The following is a 23,041-nucleotide window of genomic DNA, read 5'->3' as shown; positions in this document are numbered from 1 at the left end:
CCATTAACAGTACAGGGGGAAACACATTATGAGATTCAAAAAATTCTCGATTCTAGATTACACCATGGCCGATTGCAATATTTGGTCTTATGGAAAGGATACCCCCTCTCAGATGCTAGTTGGGTAAAGAGTTGGAATGTTCATGCTGATCAATTGGTTAACCAATTCCATCAGGATTTTCCCCACAAACTGAAGGGTCCTCGTGGAGGGGGGAGAGGGGGTTAAGGACAATGTATTAACCCCTGTATGTGTTTTTTCCTTTTTCTTTAGGAGGAGGAGTTTTCAAGGGGGGACGCCTGTCAGCTTTGAAATTCAGCTGCCACATTTTTTTTTTAAAGAGAGTTGGAGGAGTTGAAAAGTTCAAGGTTCCTCTGTATGTCGTATTAAGAAATTCCAGTGGCAGTTAATTGGTTCTTGTGATTTATGAAGTGTAGAAGTAGGAAGAGAGAAGGGAGGAGAGAAGGCACGAAAAAATTTCACTTTGGGAAATTGCCTTTGACATGCCAGATCTGTTCTAAATAAATCAATTGGAGAGAAAATGTCTCAGAGTGATTGATATCATGGATACTTTCTGGATGTCTTACACTTGGACTGATTACAAGAAGGCATTCAACTCCCTGCCACATGATTGTATAACCAAGTGCCTAGAAATAACAGGAGTCAGCAGATACATCTGAAGTTTTATGAAAAACATTACACCCATGGCACAATGGAAGACATAGTTGCTGGTCAATGATGATAGACATTGACCAGCAACTATGTAAGAGGTTAATATCAAGAGAATCGAGGGAATGCAGTATCACCACTACTGTTTTTATTGTGCTGATTCCTCTGTCAACAATTATTATTCCTCTCATTTGATAATCTTAATATATTTATTGATTTAAAGAACAGCTGAATTATCCAGCCTAAGGAACGTTCACAATTTATGACCACCTTTTGTCCTTCCAAGTGTCCATTAAGTGGGGATAGCAAATCAATTTGGAGAAATAGGAGTTTAATAGCAAAAGAGATGAGGAAAATTGCTTTCAGGGCAAGTACACAAAGCACATTTTGCAAGAATACTTTCTCCCTAGGTGAGCTGAGTCTATGCCTACATCTGAGTATATCTTATCTCTCTGCTGAAAGCTTTCTGTCTGTTGCATTACTTTTACAGATGTCATCTTGAGTTTTTCTGCACTCAAGGGTAGCTCAGATGGGAGAAAGGAAATTTCTACCCTGTGGTTCTCTATTGTGATTCTGAATAGCCTTTCTGGTTTTACAAACAATGGAACAGGAAGACTCTGCTGTTTTGAAGCAGTAAAGCTAGGAGTGGCAGCAGGAGGAAGCTGGCTATGGATTTTTGTATTTTAAAACCATTTTATTCCATTCCTAGTAGTACCACATATAATGTAACCTTCAGCTGCCTTCCCAAAGACTTTTAATAAACCTTAGCTTCCAAATTAGTTGGAAAGCTTGAATTAGACAGGAAGGTTTCAATTTATTTTATTTGTCAGTTTCTGAGAAATAATATTGATGTTTGTTTAAGGGTCAAAGCTATATCTCTACTCATTGGAGGAAGGTGTCAGATTTCTTGTGGGGAATTTTGTGCAGAAAGGAACATATTTCTGGTTGTCATGGACAACTAATGTTATTGTTGTCATGATCACATTCAGCTAATTATCAGCATTTTTGGTTATAACCTAAAATGGGGGCCTCAGGATCCTTTGAAAACTTATAACAATTGGCAGCTGCTCTGAGAAGGATAGAGTTCATTCTTGGCTATTCTGAGATGGCAATTTTTAATCCAAATCTCACAACTTTTCCAATAATTCTCAGGGAGGTACCATTACTTTCACATTCGAAGGGATGGATTCAGCCTATTTCCAATTAAAATGAATACTCCTCAGAAACCCACACCTCAGGGAAGCAAGAAATGACAACAAAGAGAATTCCTTTAAGAAGGAGAATTTGAAGAGGTTGAAAACCTCAGGAAAACTCTGCCCAGCCTAATCAATCTCTGAGTAATTTGTTGCTGGATTGCTCTCCATGGTCCTAAACCTGAACCCTTGCGGCTATCCAAAAGAGCGCTATCCAAGGTCCTGAAATACACCCTGCAGCTTCCTTACTTTCGAGGTTTGATTTTGTTTTCTCCTTTTACCTGACCATCCATCTGATGGGCAAATTGATTTGATTTCTTTCTCCCAAATCCCACAGGCAGAGCCTAATATAAGCGCACTGAAAACATAGGAGAATGCCATCAATTAAAGCTGAGGCTCTGAGCACATGTCCTTGGAGCACTGTTAAGAAGAAAAACTCATTTCTACTGCTCTGCAACATTGTTGGAGTGACCAGAGGACAGTGTCAATTTTTGAAGCCCAGAAAAATCATTGGAACTGAGGTCTTTTATACCTATTCTGAACTCTCAAACGTTTGTTTGGTTCACATAGAGTGACAGCAAGATAACAGGTACACTATCTATCCAATAAAATATCTAGTAATCTAAGATGAACAGCAATAATAACAGTACAAAAACATCCCAGGTGTAAAAGAAAATAACATTCCTAAATGGAGGGTGGTTTAAGCTCTACTGGTGAGAAGATTTCATGAGACTTATTATTTGCAGAAAATTTTTCCTTGTGAATACCAGGGTTGTGGAAACTTTGGTCATGTCCTCATATGGTCCTCATGTCCTTTTTATGATGCTGCAAGACAGGCTCCAATCTTCCCAATCATTTCCAAATTTGAGGGCCATGCTGATATACAGTATTTTGTGTTTATTACTTTTTAAGGAGTGGTAACCCCATAGTCACGTGTCAGGTGGCCAAGTAACTTCACCAACTTATACAACTGCACAAAACTTTTAATTAGCGGTGACATTTTATTGTCCTATTTTTCCCCTTCCCCAATAATGAATTGTTGTGTCAAATTCTTTCTTTCTTTTTTTCTTTTTACTGTAAAGGCTGACCAAAGGCCACAGTAAAGAAATTTGAGTTAATCACTATTCCTAAATACGTTTTGGCACCTGGCTTGGAAAAAAAATAAATACACAAATAAATTGGCCATACTTATTCTTTCCCCTTGCCACAAATCATTTGAGAAATCTAAATGCACTACAAAATCTAAATTGCTTGCTTGAGAAATTTAAAACTTCCACCAATCCTTTATTTTCAGGCTCTTATCTGGGTACATTGTGGAAAGCTTATATCACAATTATTGGTAAGGAATCTCCTTTATACTTAAAATCACAAACATACATATCATGATTAATTAGAAATCTAGAAATGAAAATTTGTGGCTTAGCTCCTACTTCCAATGGAATTAAAAAGAAAGAAATCTTTTAAGGAAAAAGAAAGAAATTGTATATTACTTGAATAGCTCATAATTAGTGGAGATATTTTTGGAGATAACAAAATGAAAGAGCTGGTTAAATCTGTATTTGTATGAATACAGGTAATGACTTATAAGTAAAACTGCATGGAACTGGGACAGTCTAATACAACAACATAATGCTTTGCATCTGAATTAGGTGCAAGTTTATTTCTGTACTCATTTCAAAATGAGCCTTTTAATCATTAGAGCACTAAATGTAACATACAAAGCCCCAGCCCCCTTTTTATAGCTCTTATAGCTCAAGACTGTGCTTCAAAAATTTGGCAGCACAATAACAATTTGGGGTTGTGCATTTTTTTTCAACCTTTCCACACATAAATCCAAAATTAGGGCTTAATGCAGCAGTGCCAAATTAAGAAACTCAATTGTCCTATTAAAAAGGATTAGAATTTTGGTCTCACTCTAGGTATCATCATGATGCTGTCTATGGGCTTCCAAGGCCAATAATTATTTTTTTATTAATGCACCCCCTGTCAAGAAGAAAATTGTCTAAAACCTAGCTGAGATAATGATAGAAATTTTGGCTGAAGCTCTGGAAATAACCAAAGAGAAGATGATGGATGGAATAGATGAGGTTTATTGAGTTTTTACAAGATATGCAATGAGAAATAGCTTACCAAGAGAAGTTCACATCAGATTTACAAAGAAAGCCATAAAAACACAAATATTGCAAGTGGCAAGAGAGAAAACATTGAAATATAAAGATAAGGAGATTGTGGTCCTGAAACAAGTACCCAGAAGAGTGAGAGAAATGAGAAGAGAATACCGATTTCTGACTAAAATTCTACTTAAAAAAAGGTGAATTATAGATGGTTGATTCCAGAAGGTTTAATGTTCACATGGAAAGAACAGAGACATAGAATTGATTCAATTGAGAAAGCTGAATTATTTTATATAGAATATTTTGGAGGGAAAGAGGAGGAGGCAGAAAAAGAAATGTCACTAATTGAATTCCAAGAGGACTGCAAAATAGCGACTGAAAAAGAAGGTGCAGTAGGCAGAAAGGTGGAAGTTAAAGAACAACGTGAACCAAGATCTACGAGAGCTGCTAAACCTAACTATAAAATATAATCATGGAAGAGAAAAAACTGATTACAATTAACATAAATGGACTTAACTCAGCTGTTAAAAGAAGGAAAACTTTCCATAAATTAGGGAAATTAAAATTTGATATAATCTGCCTACAAGAAGTACATATTAAAAAGCAACATGAACAACTGTTGATACAGTCAAAATTAGGGAAAATATTTACTTCTTTGACACAATGCAAGACAAGAGGAGTGGTGTTATACATTAAAGATATTATCCCAGCGAAATTGATCTATACCGATGACGATGGAAGATTACTAATGGTGGAAATAATGGACAATAATATGAAAACACTCCTGATTGCAATCTATGCCCTGAATGACAATCAAGAAGAATTTTATAGAAAACTACATATGAAAATAATCGAACTGGGCTATGCTAATATAGTTATAATGAGAGACTTTAATGGAATTGTAGACAATAAACTGGACTATACAGCACAGAAAACAACAAAGCAAAACAGAAAGACTCTCCCTAAATCTTTTTTTAAAATGATAGATGAAATAAATTTAAAAGATACATGGAGAGAAAGAAATGCTAAGACTAAACAATACACCTTCTATTCAAACAGATATTTATCATGGTCCAGAATTGATATGATATGGATGTCAACAGAATTGTCAGTTAATATCCAAGAAATAAATATTGAAACAAGTACTTGGGCAGACCACAATCCAATGACAATTAAATGGAAAGGACAAAGAAGAAGATCTAGATGGACGTTAAATAATACCATATTAAAGGAAAAAGACTTCATACAGAGGATGGAGAAAGAACTGGCTTTCTTCTTTAGAGAAAACAAAAAAGAAGATACATCAATGCAGAACGTATGGGATACAGTGAAGGCATATGCCAGAGGCTTGATAATAGACTATACAAGGAAAAGAAATACCATGAAAAGACTAGCCTCTAGGACATTAGAGGATGAGTATAAATGACTTGAAAAAGAGCTGAAGAAAATGCCACAGAAAAAGGACATTAAGTTAAAAATGGATATAATTAAACATAAAATGAGACTAATGGAAAAAGAAGAATTAGCACAGAAAATCAGAGGTGCAAAACAGAACTATTTTGAAGATGCAAATAAACCAGGTAGATGGTTAGCATATAAATTGAGAAAGGAGAAAGAATCAAGGAAAATATTGCAATTAATAGATGATCAAGGCCAAGTTTGCTATGGAAGTAAAGAGAAGGAAATTATACGAGACTATACACACAAGAGAATATTGATGAGGATAGAGTCAAACAGTACCTACAGAATGCTAATCTACCCCAGATACCTAAAGAGATTGAAACAATGTTAGAAAGCAATATAACGATGATGGAGTTAACTGAAGCACTTAAGAAGCAAAGCAATGGAAAGGCACCAGGCCCAGATGGACTTCCGGCAGAATTTTCTAAATCACTACAAGAATCGTTGAACCTTCCATTGCTAGAAGTTATGAATGAAGTTATGTTAAAGAAGAAGATACCTAAATCATGGTCAGAATCTTATATTACACTTGTCCCAAAAGAGGAGGCCGATCCATTACAAATCATGAACTATAGACCTATTTCCTTACTAAATGCAGATTATAAAATTTTTGCTTCAATATTAGCAGAAAGACTTAAAAAATATCTAAACAATTTTATCCACCCTGATCAAGATGGATTTCTGCCAAAGAGACAAATTAAAGACAATATGAGAGTAATCTTGAATACTTTGGAATACTACGAGGCACACCCTGAAAAACAAATGGCTTTTATATTTTTAGATGCATAGAAGGCATTTGATAATGTGAATTGGCAATTCATGTTATTACAGCTGGAACAGATGGGCTTTGGTAAAAAATTTACTCAAGCAATAGAAGCTATATATCATAACCAAACGGCAAAGGTAATGATAGAGGATGAACTGACAGACTCTATTGATATAAGAAAAGGAACAAGACAAGGGAGGATTTTTCCGGTTTGTCGGCTTTGCGGCGGTAGGGATTCGCGAAGCTGCGCGATCCCTGCCGCGCTAGCCGCTTTTGGGGCTCCGATCCGAAAGGGTGCGGAGCAAGGCTGCCCTGCAGGGGCAGCTGAAGGTAGGGGGATCCGGAAAAGGGTTTGGGGTGTTGCAGACCCCTCCCTGGCCGGCAGAACCTCCTTTTACCAAGACGGTGTAGCAGCGGTCCGTAATGGCCGCCACAAAGAAGCTGGCAGCTGGGCAAGTATGCGCAGGAGGAAGAGGAGAAAGTTTTTAAAAGTGAAAGTTTTCTTGGTCGATCCAGGACTCTGAGATATATTTAATTTAATTCCTGGAAGTGATGGCTTTTGGATGATTCTTTCCACAAGAGAAAGTAAGCGGCAATTCTGAGGTGCTGAAAGGAAAGTTTACTCTCCCTCCCGACGGAATTAACAAACGGATATTGAGAAACCTGTTTTTTTTTCAGGTAAAACTAGCTTTATGGGATAAGTCGGAAGGAGAGGACAAAAATATATTTATCTGGTTGGATTTTGTTGGAGGAGATTCCTTAAGGATTTGGAGACAGAAATAAAATTTTAATAAGGCTTTAAAACACAGATTTGGATTTTCTTTTTCCTTTGTCTGATACTACCCTGGAAGAGAAAGTGGAAATTTTGGCTTGGCTTGGATTGATTGAGGATTGTGGACTTTGGGATTGTCTTACTTTTCTTTTGGAATATTTTGGTTGGAGTAAGAAGAAAGAGGGAAAAAGACAAGAAAAGATTTATAATGGCTTTCTCCCTTGAGGAACTGAGGGATGAATATGAGCAAACAAAAGCAGCCTGTAAAGATGGTATGGAAAAAGCTTTTCTATTTTTAGAAATGGCGCTGGTTAACTATGAACAGACAATGCGACAGATGGAACAACAGCAAGAAGAAGACGAAGACACCATCTTTAATGAATCCCAAAATTTATCTAAGGAAGAAGGAAGGAAGAAAGCGAGGAAAATGAAGGACTTAAGATCTAAAAACATTTAAGAAAGAGAAAAATATGATGCAAAATAAATACAATGATAGCAAACAAGAGAAAAAGGGAATACAACAGAGAAGGGATGCCAGCAAGACAGAGGTTAGAAGAAGCGGGGGTAGGAAGATCTGGTGGGGAAGAAAGAAAGGGGAAAGGCGGAGAAAAGCCACAAAGTTTTAAAATTGGATGGGAAAAGAGGAATCTTTTTCAGGGATAAAGGGTAAAGTATAAATTTTCTTAAAAAGATTTTGCAAGGTACATAAGACAGTATTGTAATATTTGTATTAGAAATAGAAAATTAGAATGGCTTAAGAGTTAATAAGAAATTAAAATGTTGAAATGTTTAATAATGATTGATTTTTAAAATGTAATAAAATATTGAAGGGAAAGGCAATGAGAATGCTATAAGATTTATTATTTAGATTTATTATTTAACTACGTATTTAGGAGGATACCATGTATTTAAACATTTCCGATTTATTACTCTGTTTTTATTGTTATTAAAAGTAAAAATTAATAGATAGAATGTACCAAGCAGAATCAGATTGGATATTAGGTGTCATTTTAAATGTTAATCTAATATTTAGGAGAGGATAGAAAGGCATCATACTCTGATTAGAGATTTCAGGAGAAATTTTTTTTTTTTTTCATTATAAGGAATGAGATAGAGGGATAATAAAGGATGGGCAAAAGATACAAATATAATGATTTAAATTAAGATGGATTGAATAAGATAGAATTATGAAGAGTGAAATGTGTGGAGAAGTATATATAGAAGATACAGAATGGTAAACAAAATAGGTAATGATTTCTAAGATGAGCATGAATATAATTAAAGCCCATATAAAGAGAGGTACCGGGGTCAAGTTACTTTACTAAAAGATTTTTTATATGTTTGTTTGTGTCTGTTTATGTTTTTGAGAAGTATTGGTGAAACCTTTTAGAAACACAGAAAGAGAATGACGATAATCAAGTCAGAAAGAAATAGAGGACAAGAGATGTTTTTATGCTCATTTAGAAATGGTTTAAAATAGAATTGTATTGTATAAGATAAGGTTTTATCTGACTTGTAAAATTTATAATGGAAAAAGGTTCAAATATGTAATGGTTGATGATGATTTGTTTGTTTTTGAAATTAATAAAACTTGTTTAAAAAAAAAAAAAAGACAAGGGTGCCCACTATCACCTCTGTTGTTTGTGTTAACCTTGGCAGTGTTAAACAGAAATATTAGAGAAGAAAAGCATATAAAAGGGATGAAAATTAAAAAGGAAGAATTTAAGTTGCAAGCATTCGCAGATGATCTGGTTTTCATTTTAGAAGACCCACTAGAAACAGCATCAAAATTGATAGAAAAGATAGAGGTATATGGAAAGGTGGCTGGTTTGAAAATAAATAAAGACAAAACAAAGATTTTGACAAAGAATATGCTATCAAGACAAAAGGAAGAACTGGCGGATGTATTGAAAATTCAGGTCACGAATAAGATCAAGTACTTAGGAATACATTTGACAGCAAGATGTAGTACACTAAAAGAGAATAACTATATCAAACTTAAGCAGCAGATAGCGCTAGATTTGGCGAAATGGGAAAATTTACAACTGTCATTAATAGGGAGAATATCAACAATCAAGATGAATATATTTGTTCCAAACAATTCCAGTTAGGCTTGGAAAAGATTATTTTGAAGATTTAAATAAAATTGTGTTGAAATATATATGGCAAGGTAAGAAAGCGAGAATAAAGTTAAAACTTTTGCAAGATGCCAGAATAAGAGGAGGATTTGGTTTGCCTAATTGGGAGTTGTATTACCAAGCTACAAATTTGATGTGGGTCAAGGAATGGATAACATTAAGAAAGACTAGATTGTTGACACTAGAAGGACATGATCTGTTGTTGGGGTGGCATGCTTTTCCATGGTATAAAGGAACTAAAGCACAGGGGTATTTTAGAAGACATTATATACGGGAGTCTCTGTGGTTAAACTGGGAGAAGACTAAAAGGCAATGTTATTTGAAAATCCCAGTGTGGCTATCGACTATTGAAGCATTTTCTTATCCTATAATATATAAAAAGGAACAAACAGTTAAATATGGTGAAATATTGAATGAAAAGGGTGAACTTAAATCTATGCAAAAATTAGAGGAACAAGGTATACAGATGAATTGGTTTTCATATGTGCAAATACATTCAAGGTATGACAAAAATTCTAAAACAGAAGGTTTCTATGATAAACTGACTGATTTAGATAAGATTTTGACAGGTACTGATGAAAAGGTAATTAAAACATTGTATGGATATTTATTAGAAATTAAACTAGAACAAGAACAAGTTAAAGAAACAATGATTGCTTGGGGGAAGAACTTTGGATATGGGATTGATCTAGAAAAATGGCAAAAATTGTAGTCTCAAAATTATAAAATGACAATGTCAACAGCATATAAAGAAAATTTGTATAAGATTATTTACAGGTGGCATTTCCCCCCAACAAGAATAGCAAGAATGTTCAAGAACAAATCTGAAAAAATGTTATAAATGTCATCAGATACCTGGCTCATATTACCATATGTGGTGGACTTGTGCGGATGCCAAAAAATATTGGACTAAAATCCACACGTGGCTGGAAAAAATGACAAAAAAGCATATAGATTTGAAACCAGAAATATTTTTATTGGGAATTTTACCTGAAACATATAGTAAAGAATTGAAATATCTGATGGTAAATGTATTAACAGCGGCTAGGATTGTATTTGCTAAAAACTGGAAAAATGAGAAAATACCATCACAGGAGGAAATTATTAAGAAAATATTGGAATATGCTGAAATGAGTAGATTGACATTTGAAACCAGAGAACAAGATGATAAACAATTTTATAAAATTTTGGATCTATTCTATCAATGGTTAGACAATAAAACATGGTAATGAAATATGTAGATCTTTAGAAAATAATAAATATATAAAGATGTATTTTTTTTCTTATTATATCTACAAAATGATTGTAGGATAGATTTGAGATGATAATATGAACTGTCATAAAACAAATTAAGTAAAATATGGATTATCTCATAAAATATGAATGAATAATAGTATAGTCAAATGATTGATGTATTTAATATTTGATTGAAAATATGAGAATATATACAATGTAATTGTAATTGAAGACTATGAAATGGAAGCACAAAACAATTTGCAAACCAACCGACACACTGTATGTATATATATGGAAGAGGGCTTGATGTTTTTATGTTTTGTTTGTCTATGTTTGTCTTAAAAAAACAATATTATTTTTTTTTAAAGAAGAAAATTGTCTACTCCTGTTTTAAACATCTTAGGATCAGATCATCTGAAAAAGTGCCTTGTCCCATAGATACCTATGGCCCATCTCAAGCCCTTCTCCAAATATCCTATTGGATAAGGTAACTGGTAGCCACTGGAATCTCTATCTCATGTCCTCCATGTCTTACCTTCCTGAAATCTACAGTACAATTGTTTTGATGGCAGGTGAAGAATGGCATTTTGAAAAATACATTTCTTTCTTTAATTAATAACTGTACATAGCCATCCATCCCATTAATATGACTTTGGGTGGTTAACAATTACAGTAGAATAAAAACACAACCAATGATTAAAAACATAAATAATATTGTACTGCATAAAATAGCAGCCAATCAAACACTTTAGCAAAATGAAGAAACGGTGGGCTCATTCCCATTGTCACAACCTAGGCTTGACAAGTTTTTAACACCTTGAGAATGGCTAGCAAGGTTGGAGCAAGTCTGATCTCAGGAAGAATGATGGCGGCAAGGAGAGAGGGCTATCTTCCTGGACCCTGCTGTAGATGGGTCTTTCTTGTGGAAGGGACCCAGAACATTTTAGTACTGTTAGAAAGTCACACTGTTTTATTGTTATTTTTACTGTGTTTTTTTCATGATGGATGCTTATCTTTATACTATATACTACTAAAAGGCTTGTTCCATAACCTTTAACTGGGTAAAACAGTGCATCACAGGGCAACAGTTTTTCTAACCAAGGTTGCTAGGAAGGGAAGGGAAGGGAAGGGAAAGGAAAGGAAAGGAAAGGAAAGGAAAGGAAAGGAAGGGAAGGGAAGGGAAGGGAAGGGAAGGGAAGGAAGGAAGGAAGGAAGGAAGGAAGGAAGGAAGGAAGGAAGGAAGGAAGGAAGGAAGGAAGGAAGGAAGGAAGGAAGGAAGGAAGGAAGGAAGGAAGGATGGATGGATTTCCAATGCTCGCTTCCAAATTCCCACAGGGAGATTCAACTGGGAAGCTGATAGGAAGCTGGAAATCATTCCCATTCCTACTGATTTTTTGCCCATCCATGGTCTCTATTTCTCTGTGGAGTTAAGGATATACTTCTGAAACAATGACCCATCAGGGAATGGGTTACTTAGTAAGTCTTTATTATTGATGTTTTATTTTATTTTATGTTATATTAAAGATTTGATTTGTTGCCTAGGCAGAGACCTCAGATTACTAAATGATACTGACATCTAATTAACTGATCAACCAGCTGCTTGTGCTAGATAAGACTGTGGACTTCCAGATGTTGTTGAAAGCAACACCCAGCTTAAAGGAGATGAGAGATATAATCCTCACAATACCTGAAAAGTTGCCAATTTTTTGGATGGAAGAGTGCTCAGGCTGAAGAGCAACTCATAATGTATCAATTTGAGAATGGTCACATCTCAGATGCGAAGTAAGTCTTGGGAGCAGAAATCTGTTTTTGCATGATCACTGTTACATTTGATCATTGAAGGTACAGCGCATATAAAGCTATTGCCTATAGCATTCACCAGGAAAACTCATAATTTTCTTGTTCCCAACACTGATATTTGTTTTTATTGTTTTGCTACAGATTTAGAGTTAATGGTCCATCATTATGAAAGTTACTGAGTTCCTTGGTTTTATTTCTTCTTAATTTGGACAAAGTTTCCAAATGCAGAATGAGTTGTAACGCTTGAATTCAGTAGAATAATAAAAGCCTGCATTTATAAGATATTTTGGTCTGCAAATCACTATGCCTGTCAAGCTGAGACATGCCAGTGATGATAACTCAAATGTTCAGAATAAAATTGCCTTTTTATATTTTTTTAGGTTTATGGGCCACGAATCTATGAGAACTTTCTTTACAGTCAGCTTCCTCTGGTTCCTCAGATTATTAGAGCAACTCCCAGAATTCCTGTTGGCAAGAAATTCTAGGTTCTGTAGGCAATCACTAGGTGCACACTGAAATAAATAAATACAAGTTTATGTACTACTGCTTGCTTGGCCTAATAATCTTCCAACTCTGCTTCTTGGTAATTTGTCTTCCCATTTGTTTTTATTGTAAATTTGGCAGGTCTTCCATCTAGTTTTATCCTAAACTTCCCACCACAAAGACACTTGTGCTATAAAGTTCTATTATTCTAGACCATTCTCTAATAACACTGTGAATAAAACCGTACTTCTGTCTTTGTTCTAAGTGTAATAGTCTGTTTAGCTTATATCATTTCTTTGTTTTGTAGGTTCAGTCAAGTAAGTGACTAAAGATATAAGCAATCCTAATATTTTGAGAACAAAATTAACTCCCTACAGAGTCTACCAAAATGGCCTTTCTTTCATGGCTAATATTTGTAAAGATCCATGGAGGAGGATGGAAAGTTTTACCTTCTACTCCCAAGTTTCTAAAATTGATTTATGCTTTGCCTCATGGTTAGGCATGTAAATTCAACAAATTGTGGAGATACAGGGATGGGCCCATGCCTTTCATGAGAAGCCCTACTCTTTTCCACAGATTCCCATGGAGGAACTATTTGGGGGTTCAAGGAGCATCATGACATTATTCCTATGTGGCTTCCTCCAAACCACTGCTTCTCTTCTAGAGAAGCGACTTCTCCCTGGAAAGCAAATGATTTATATGGGAAAAGAGACTTTTGAACCTTCTACATCAGGGCTGTCAAACTCCTGGCTATGCCCACACCTGGGTTAGTGAAGAGAAAAAAGTCACGATATGTCATGTGACGCCGCCATGACGATGTGAGTTTGACATCCCTGTTCTACATGATATCACCTGATCTAAAGGAATAGATCAAGGATCTATCAGACTGAAACTCTTGAAATATGACTGGCCTCACTACTGCTTCTTTAATTCCAGATTGGAACAGAAGGACTTTGGGTCCATTTTGGTTACTAAAGAAAGAATGAAAATCACCAGAATCTTCATATTTGATTTAAAAATAATTATCCAAAATTTATAAGAGCCCACTGCCTGAGATGGTTTATCCTGGAAGGAAAATGTGATGAGGAATTGATGAGTTTTGTTCCACATGAATTGTTAAATCAATTGGCTGAAATTGACCAGTCAGATTGGCTGACCTGACTGGTAGGGTAGAAGGCATGGATGCTTTCAAATTCAGGCATGCATTTAATGCACCTTGTAAGAATAACTGTGCAGAAATTGCATTTCAGAGGACAAGCTTAAAGAATCTTGGTTTTAATATTCAGCATTTTCAGTTCAAAGTGTCTGGGATACACATCTGCTTAGAGACAGATGCTGCTAAAGTAGAAGTAATGGAATAAACTAGTCAGACCATTGATCTGACTAAATATATGACAGCTTCATTATGTTTCATGTGTATACATAGTGTGCATATCCCTTACAAACTATATTCTAACTTTTTTTTTTTCCTTTGGCCATTTTGGAAGAAATAAATTAATTCTTAATGACATGCTGAAAGGGATTGCCTGTTACTTTCAGTGCTACAAAGATTAATAGACTAAGTTTGTGGACCCTTACATTTCATTAAGGTCATAGTAAATTGCCTTACAAATAATTTAATCCTGAATCAATTCAGATTACTGACAGAGTACACAGCAATTAATCTATGCAGGATTTGACTTTTGATTCTAGCTTTCAGGAACAAACCATTATCTTGCTTTCAATAGTCCTTGCATGGGAAAATGGCATACACCAGTAAGTTCTGATTATTTTCCTCACAGCATGAAAGATTAAAAACACTTATAAAATTATTTGTACTACATGGGCTTTCTTTGCTCCAGGCAGGGGGAAACCAATTTCACTTTGAAGGGGACATGAAATATGATTTTGTCAGTTAAATTTTGGACTGGTAAATTAGCTCCCATATCATAAATTCTGCAGATAGGAATTGTCTCCTTTTGTAGAAAGGCCCTGGGAAAATATAGATAAGTCTGAAGGGAAAGCCTTGAAGTGAGGTAAACTTTGATATAAAGATGGAAATAAAGGAGGACCTTCATTTCTATGGTCAAAATAAATCATTGTGTGTATTTTGGAAATTGACAAATAAAGGGATAATAATTTTTAAAACTTTCCACTGGCTTTCTCTTGTAGTCTAAGAATGGAAAATACAGAATCTAGGTACTAGACCCCTCCTGGAAATTGATAGTTTATCAATGTCATTCCAAAAAAGAATCATAGAGAGAACCTCCTCACATCAGCTGACTTTTTTTTATAGTAAAAACAAAAATATTGCAGCAGGCTCAATTTCTTAAAAGTTCAAGGGAGAAAACCTCCCATGTAACTATAATCTCCTTCTGACAATTCATCTACACTCCCAAAATAAAAAGCCACCCAGATTCACTATATGCAAATGAGGCAGTATATTGGGTTTAATTTAAACTCAGCCTACACAACTGCATATATTTCACCCCTTCTAAGGGTCTCTATGGAAATGCAACCTCTCGTGATATGTGAAAATTCTATTCCCTGCTCAACAGTTTCACCTACTAGGATTTCTTCGAGGCTCATGATGTTACTATGAGACCATAACATAACAGTTTTTCCCAGTTTTCATTTTCTCTAGATCTATAGACTTCAATTTTGTAACGTGAAGCCTATTCATTTGGAGAGACCCAGGCTGGGAAATTCTACAACATAACAGAAATAATCTACTACTAGTGGTACTAGATGTAAAATGCTCTGCACTGAAGAACCACCAATGACACCATGAAAATGTGCATGCATGCTCTATTTGGTGGCCATCATGTCATTAACATTAAAGCAGGGGTGGGATACGACAGGATTAACTACCTGTTCAGGATTTACGAGCTTCCCTGCCCACTGCTAGCTGTGCACCTGTAAATAGTCATCAGCAGTCTGCATTCAGAGAAGCAGCCTTTGAAACAGCCCTCTTTTCCTGCTTTTTTAACTGCACGGCAGCTGAAGTTGAAAAATCAGGAAATAAAGATCAGGTAAGAGCCTGGGTGGGCGTGTGGGCAAAAACATCAGCAGACATAAAACCGGTTCTATGTCTGCTGCTCTTCAGAGCTACCGGTTCTACAGAGGTGGACAGAACCGGTAGAAACCCACTCCTGCATTAAAGGAAAAGTGTTAGCCAACAGTAACCTGTAAGTCTTCCTTTCAGTTGAAACAAACTTTGCATCCTTGGCAAAGAATACTTACTAATTTTAGTTAATGGTGACATTCTGAAAGATATATACGATAATTATTTATTAGTCAGACCTGGTATTTGCTGTACAAGCAATCCTTGAAAAAAAATGTCACCCTGAAGACATCCCAAGCCTCCTGGGGAGGAAATGGTGCCATGAAAAACAGAGCTGACAACTAATAAAGGAGAATATTTGCAACTCAGGATTGACATGAGGGGTCCTTGGTGCTCTCTGAGTTTGCTTGTTTTCTTGCAGACGTTTCATTACCCAAACTAGGTAACATCATCAGTACTAGTAAGGAATGTAGTTTGTTGTCTGATGGCTTGCCTGTCAGTATTCGTGGGAGTGGTCTTAAGGATCTTTTGGTTGGGCTGTTTGCTGTTGGCTTCTTTGGCAGTTTCTTGATTGGGGTATTGTTTACCTGACTGTTGGTCGATGTTATCCTTGGAGTTAATCTATGCTGAACTGGGTGCTGATTGCTGGTGGAAAGGTGCTTGGATATTTTTGTTCCTTTCTGGGCTGGCTCTTTGAAAGTTCTTTGTACAAGGAGAGAACATGAGATCAACCATAAGTTCTCCAGATAGCTGCTTCTCATGAAGAGACCGGCACTGTCTGACACATTTAGACTTCTGAGAGATGATGGAATAGCCATCTTGCTCAAACTACAGACAGTGCCTATGAAAGGATGTTAAATTTGCATTTAACAGGAAGCAGTAAGGCCTCCATATAATCTATTGGTTCAGCAAAATTCTGCTGAGACAAGAAATCCATTTCTGCCCAAGAAAATTCAGGTTGCTGTTATAACTGCAATCAGCCTTGAAGTTTCTTTACTGGGAAACTGTAATGAAGATGTGTTGGTGATTCAGCATATTGGAAAGAAATTGCATCCTGGGTACAATATGAGATCTTCTACATGGAGGTATTTGCAAGCAGACCTAAGGAATATGAGAAAGATGCTCCAATCCTCCAAACGCTTTCTGAGAGCCTTAAATCCAAATTCATCACTCATACTACTATTCCATATTTCAGGTTAGCTCCAGTTCAATCCAAGTGAGCAAGAATGATTATTTTGTTTGGGTGAGACTGTGGTAACAATATTTAACAATGGAAATGTTCAAAATAGAAGTTATGACCACCTTTAAGATCCTGTATTTATTTTCCATTCTAAACTTTAGCTCATCCTCAATTGGGAAATGAATATTAGGTTTGCCATCTCAAGCCAGGCCTGTCTTCTCAGGAGAGCTTTATAAATGAGATTATAAATTGAAAGAGATTTTGAAGAAGCATCCCAAAGTTTCTTGTGTTTCAAATTATCTGGAATATAACCTAAATCCTTGATAATCAAAACAACATGTACTGTATACTATGTTATTCCACTACTATAGGCAGATTCTACTTCTTTAATATAGCACAAGTATGTCCATTTTTATTTGCTAGTATTGAGGAAAATGAGAGACTGGGAAGCTGCACTTTTTCAGGTTCACAATATATCTGGTTAATGTCTATAAATAAAGCTCCAATCCCCAGCGCTGTCAGTCAAACACCTTTCATGAGTTCTGTACTCACCAGATGAAATGAGAAAATTAATTCTCATTTCCTGGATCAACAAATCAATGTGAGGAAAATTACATTCGGTCTTCTCAATCCTTTAATTACACAGCCTTTCCATTGTAGCCTGCATGCTCACCTGCCTTCTTTATGTACCACTCCTTATACATTGAGGAGTATGAAGACAATCTGAATAGCCTGGCCAAAAAAGCTTAAATTTCCATTATTCAAATCCCCTATTTGAAATGCAAGTGAGAAATTTCAGCCTCCTTTCCATAAGAATACCAAATCTGTCTGTCTGTCAGTCTGTTTACCTATCTATCTATCCTGCCATTCATCCACACTCTACTCACCCTCTATCTATCTATCTATCTATCTATCTATCTATCTATCTATCAATCATCTATCTATCTATCTATCTATCTATCTATCTATCTATCTATCTATCTATCTATCTATCATCTATCTATCTACATAACATAACATACATACATACATACATACAACTACAACGCCAAAGTATATAAATATCTTTGATGATCTAGTGGTAAAGGCACCAAGATAGAAACAGTTAGAAAACATGAGTTCAATTCCTGCCATAGCCATGAAAACCAGCTGGGTGACTTTGAGCCAGTCATTCTCACTCAGATCAACCCACCTCAGTTGTTGTTATGGGGAAAATAGGAGGAGAAAGGTGTGTTGGATATGTTCACTGCTTTGAGTTGCTTATAAAAAAAATAACAAAGGCAGGATATAAAATAAATAACTTGGAGAGATATAAGGTGACTGCCATAACTTGAGATAGGATAGGGATCAGCAAGTTTCATGCCAGTATTCCTTTTTTTAATTGACTCATGAGTTCAGCTCAACAGTGGGTAAGAAGGTATATGTTTTCTTTCCATGGCTTTCCATCTGGAGGTAGAATCTCCATCTAATACTCAAAGACCCATTGATTCAATGGAAGTTCCAAACCACATACACCCGGGGTCTGATTCACCATACTGCATGCGTTCTTTCTGCAGAAATAGCGTTAATGTTCTTTTAAGCATGATTGCATCAGTAGTCCATATAAGCAGATATCTTCTGTTTGTGCGCTGGTGTGTGTGTGTATGCTTATGTGTATTTATATGTATGTTTATTTGTGTGTGTGTGTGTGTGTACATATACATTGTAAGCTACAATCATGCATTTTTATTCTTCTCTCCATGCATATTTATCAGGTTATATGTTGTTGATTCCCTTTTTTTGCAGAAAGAAGTACAGTAGGGATTCAAGCTTGCACTTATACACCTAAACCTGTAGGTGAGAATAGAAAAGGAGAGAACAGATTGAGTATGTAGGAAAAGTGTTTCTAGATTACTCATACATGGAGATTGTGCCAAACTGTTTATTTATGTGCTGGGTAACCCTATATATACCGAACTCACATTGATCTCTTTCTGAAAAAATATCACTGAAAGTAAGTAAACAGATTCTATAGCTCGAGCTCTCATGGAATAAACAACACCCAGATTAAGATTTTGATTCTTGTAACTCGGATGGTAAATAATTTGTTTCCCTGAAAATAAGACCTATCCTGAAAATGAGCCCTAGCATAATTTACGTGCGTGACTAATATAAGCTGTACCCCACAAAATAAGCCCTACTTAAGAGCCTGTGCAGCCAGCCAGCCAACCATTCTGTCTGTGCTTGTAATGCCATGGCCATGAGGCAAGACAAAGTAGTGATGGAGCTGCCCCACGTGCCCTGCACTGGGCTTACCTCAGGGCCCCCACAGCCAGGCCATCCAGGCTCCAATACTTGCCTCACAGCAGCAGCACCAACAGCCATATGCAGCAGGAGCCTAGGTGGCCACCAACCCATTTCTTCTGCTTCACTGAGTGGTGTGCTGGTGCCACAGCTACAAGGCACGGCAGGTGTCAGGATGTGGATGGCCTAGCTGTGGGGGCCCTGAGGTAAGCCCAGTGTAGGGCATGTGGAGCAGCTCCATCCCCCCTGCCTGTGGCAGTGTGGCTAGCATGCCGCATGGCTTCCTGCCCTGTCGTGAGCAAGCAGAAGTGGGCCTCCCGTATATGAGAAAAAATAAAACACCCCCCAAATAAGTCCTAGTGCTTATTTTGGGACCTAAGTAAAAATAAGACCTGTTCTTATTTTCGGTGAAACATGGGCAGTATGGTCAAAAGTTCATTGCCCAGGCACCATTAGCTCCTGCAAGTCCAAATTTATAGTGTGGGATAATCCCAACTAATTTACAATGTACTCCTATTCTATCTACTGAGGTAACTCCCACTACTTTTTAATTGCTATTTTAATAAAATAAAATGTATAAAATGAATATTGATAATAGAGTGAGAAAACTTCCTAAAATTTATATAAGGAATAATGAATGGAAGCTGATCAAGGAGAGATTTAACCTGGAAATAAGGAGAAACTTTCTGACAGTGAGAACAATCAACCAATGGAACAGCTTGCCCTCAGAAATTGTGGGAGTGCCATCATTTGAGACTTTCAAGAAGAGATTGGACTGCCATTTGTTAGAAATGGTGTAGGGTCTCCCGCTTGGGCGGGAGGACTAGATGACCTGTTAAGGTCCTTCCAACTCTGATTATCTGTATCATATCTAAGATATTTAAATATTTAAATGAATTAAGCATACAACTTACATACATACGCACCCATATATGAATGCCAACCAAATCTAGATGATGAGTATAAAAATATATCAGAAAGTAATTGTCATTAAGCTTATTAAATCTAGATCATAATGTGTCAACTCTTTTTTAATGCTGATACTTTCAAATAAATAACAAAATTGTGTCCTGGATTCATTTCTTAAAATAGGAATGGCCTTTTTTTCAATTACTATATGCAAAATTTGCTCAGTAAAGCCAATCTCTTCATAAAATGTCAGACTCCATATTTTAGGAAAATGATTCAACATCATACTAAGATATTTAAAATGTTTCTTCCCAAAGTTATGTTAACATTTGTATTAATTTGAAATCAGAATGAAGCCTATACCAGAACAAGACTAAATCGTGTGAGATAAATACAAAGCCTCAAAATTTGTGGCATTGCCAGAATAAAAAGTCAAATATCTATCACCTTTAAAACACTCTTTCAGGAATTCCAATAGATCAAAAATGATATTTTCTGATGAAATAGTTTTATTTTTAAATCTTTAAAATACGTTTCACATTTTAAATGTCTAGACCCATTGATTTTTTTCCAAGTCTGGATATTCCAATTCTTACTTTCACGGATCAAATATATTACCAATGCTAACTTACATTTCACTTTTTAATGCCTGATAAAACTGAATGTTATTTCTGTTCAAGATATCTTATTGCAGGTACCTTGGAGGCAGCCAGAACATACAATTTCTTTAATAAATGCTCTCACTATTAGCAATGACATAACCAAGTTTGTGGAGTTGGCATTGCAAACTAATAGTTACTATTGAATGTAATATTGTAATATTAATTTCTTTTCTTCATTCTTTTTGTGCCTGTGGAAAATATAATTTTCCACATTAAAAGAAAACCTGGGATAACTTTTATTATTTTTTTCAGCTCCAGGTAAAGACATATTATTTTCAGGACTGTTTCTATTTCAGCATTCTACTTATTCTTGATGTCTTGTGTTATTTTATTCCTTACTTTATAATATATATATTATAATGGTTTAAAGTAAGCTTCAAATTATTGTGGATTGTTTTACTAGTTGATTTTCCATGTGAACAAATAAGTGGTATAGAAATACAACAAATAAATAAATAGCAGGTATTGGTTGTTTACAGACTAGTGCTGCTCACATAAAGACCACTTGGAAAATTACTGTAAGCCAATACAATGATACAAAAGGAGCTTCATCTGGAAGGTTGAACATCAGTGAAAAGACTCTACCAGTTTCCTCATTAAAGCCTTTTCACTATAAGCAGTTGCCATTGTGAATGATATAGCAGAAGGAAAGATGCTTGGACAATTCCCTTTGTAGTCTGCAAGATTCAGCCCAGTGTGTGTTCCAGCAAAAAGAAACCAAATTAAGTTACAATGTCAAGCAACTGTTTCAGAGAGCTCACCAGTTTGGCTCCAGGATTAAACTTGGATATATTTCCCTGTCACTGATTTCTGCCATTGTCTTAGACATGGTCACATGTCCAAAGAAATACACACGGAACATTGACTACACGGTCCAGTTAGCCTTGCAATTAATCTAGGTACCAGTGTGAATGCCAGCCCAAGATGAATATTAAGGAGAACTTCAATTCTGCTAAAGAGTAATCAAAATGTTAATAGCCTTGGAGCTTAATTTCTTTGGTAGACATAGCATTTATAAAAGTGATAACACTGCTAATATTAGCATGAATAATATTATTGTATAGCACATTGTAATAGGATAATTAGCTACAAAATTAGGAATAGAAAATTATCCCAGCATCAGGACCTGCGCCAAGAGGGAAGAAAGTGAGAGGATTGGGAACATTTCAATTGAAAAAAAAATATAGACTGGGGACGTTTTTGTAGCAATAACAATTTATATTCTTCTTCTGCACATTGCCATCATGTGTTGCCTACGCAACTATGTGATTGTCCTTTGTTTTTTTAGTCATGTGTTAGATTTAATTACTGTCTCAGAAAAAGGGCACTTAACAGAGATAGTCTTTTATACTTTTGAAAAGATGACATTTTAAATTTTCCTAGGATAGAATACTGGCCACTTCTTTCCTTCTGAACCCACTTCCAGTTCTACTTCATCAATTGGCTGATCTTTCTTTGATTACTTTGTATTGGAGCCTGAGGTGCTTTATCTCCTGTATTTTCTATATTTTCTTTCCATGCCTCATGCTTGCCGTGCTACTTTTCTTTAGGATCCAATCTAATCTTTAATTTACTTCATCAGTTCTATTATTATTCAACAACATTGCATGGATGATTCTCGTAATACTTAGAAAATAGCAAATATTCAATAGCAATGTATCTGTTTAATCAGTGGGTAGAGAAGTTAGTGCTGACCTCCAGGACAGTGCTGGCCACTGGCAATATTGACCTTCAGGTTGAAGTCCATTTCCAGATCTTGCTGCTTCCATAGATGTTTGCATACAGTTGGCTATCTTGGTGACTACCATAACTGTCCCAAAGAGCTGGCTAATTAGTTCAGCACCTCCAACGTCCACCCTAGTCGATGAAATGAGCAATAAAAATCAAAACAGAAAAATGATAAATTAATTTTAGGGGGTTCCGGTGAGACCTTTTTATTCCTGGCTGATGAAAAATCTAGCATTGACACTAGCCCAAGGATACTCACTATTCTACTACTATATTCATCATCTTTATCAGTGGTGGGATTCAAATTGTTTTACCACTGATTTGGTGGGTGTGACTTGGTCGGCATGGATTGGTGGGCGTGCTTTGCCTAATGCCGGGGCACAGCTTTCCCCACACCAGCTGAGACCTGCAGCGCCAATCAACTGAGAGGATAAAGAAGAGAGCCAATCAGCTGAGAGGATAAAGAAGAGAGCCAATCAGCTGAGAGGATGAAGAAGAGAAAAGCGCAGGGGCAGGTGGGAGGGCCGATCCTGCGCTTTTCTCTTCTTTCTCCTGTCAGCTGATTGGAGGATTTCCCCCCCTTCCTCTCAGGTGATCGTTGGCTCTT

Source organism: Notechis scutatus, chromosome 1, assembly GCF_049901735.1.
Source record: "Notechis scutatus isolate UNSWTSFEM ecotype Mainland chromosome 1, rNotScu1.2, whole genome shotgun sequence".
NCBI lineage: Eukaryota > Metazoa > Chordata > Lepidosauria > Squamata > Elapidae > Notechis > Notechis scutatus.
The sequence above is the reverse complement of the archived record's forward strand: the minus strand, read 5'-3'. Positions refer to the sequence as shown.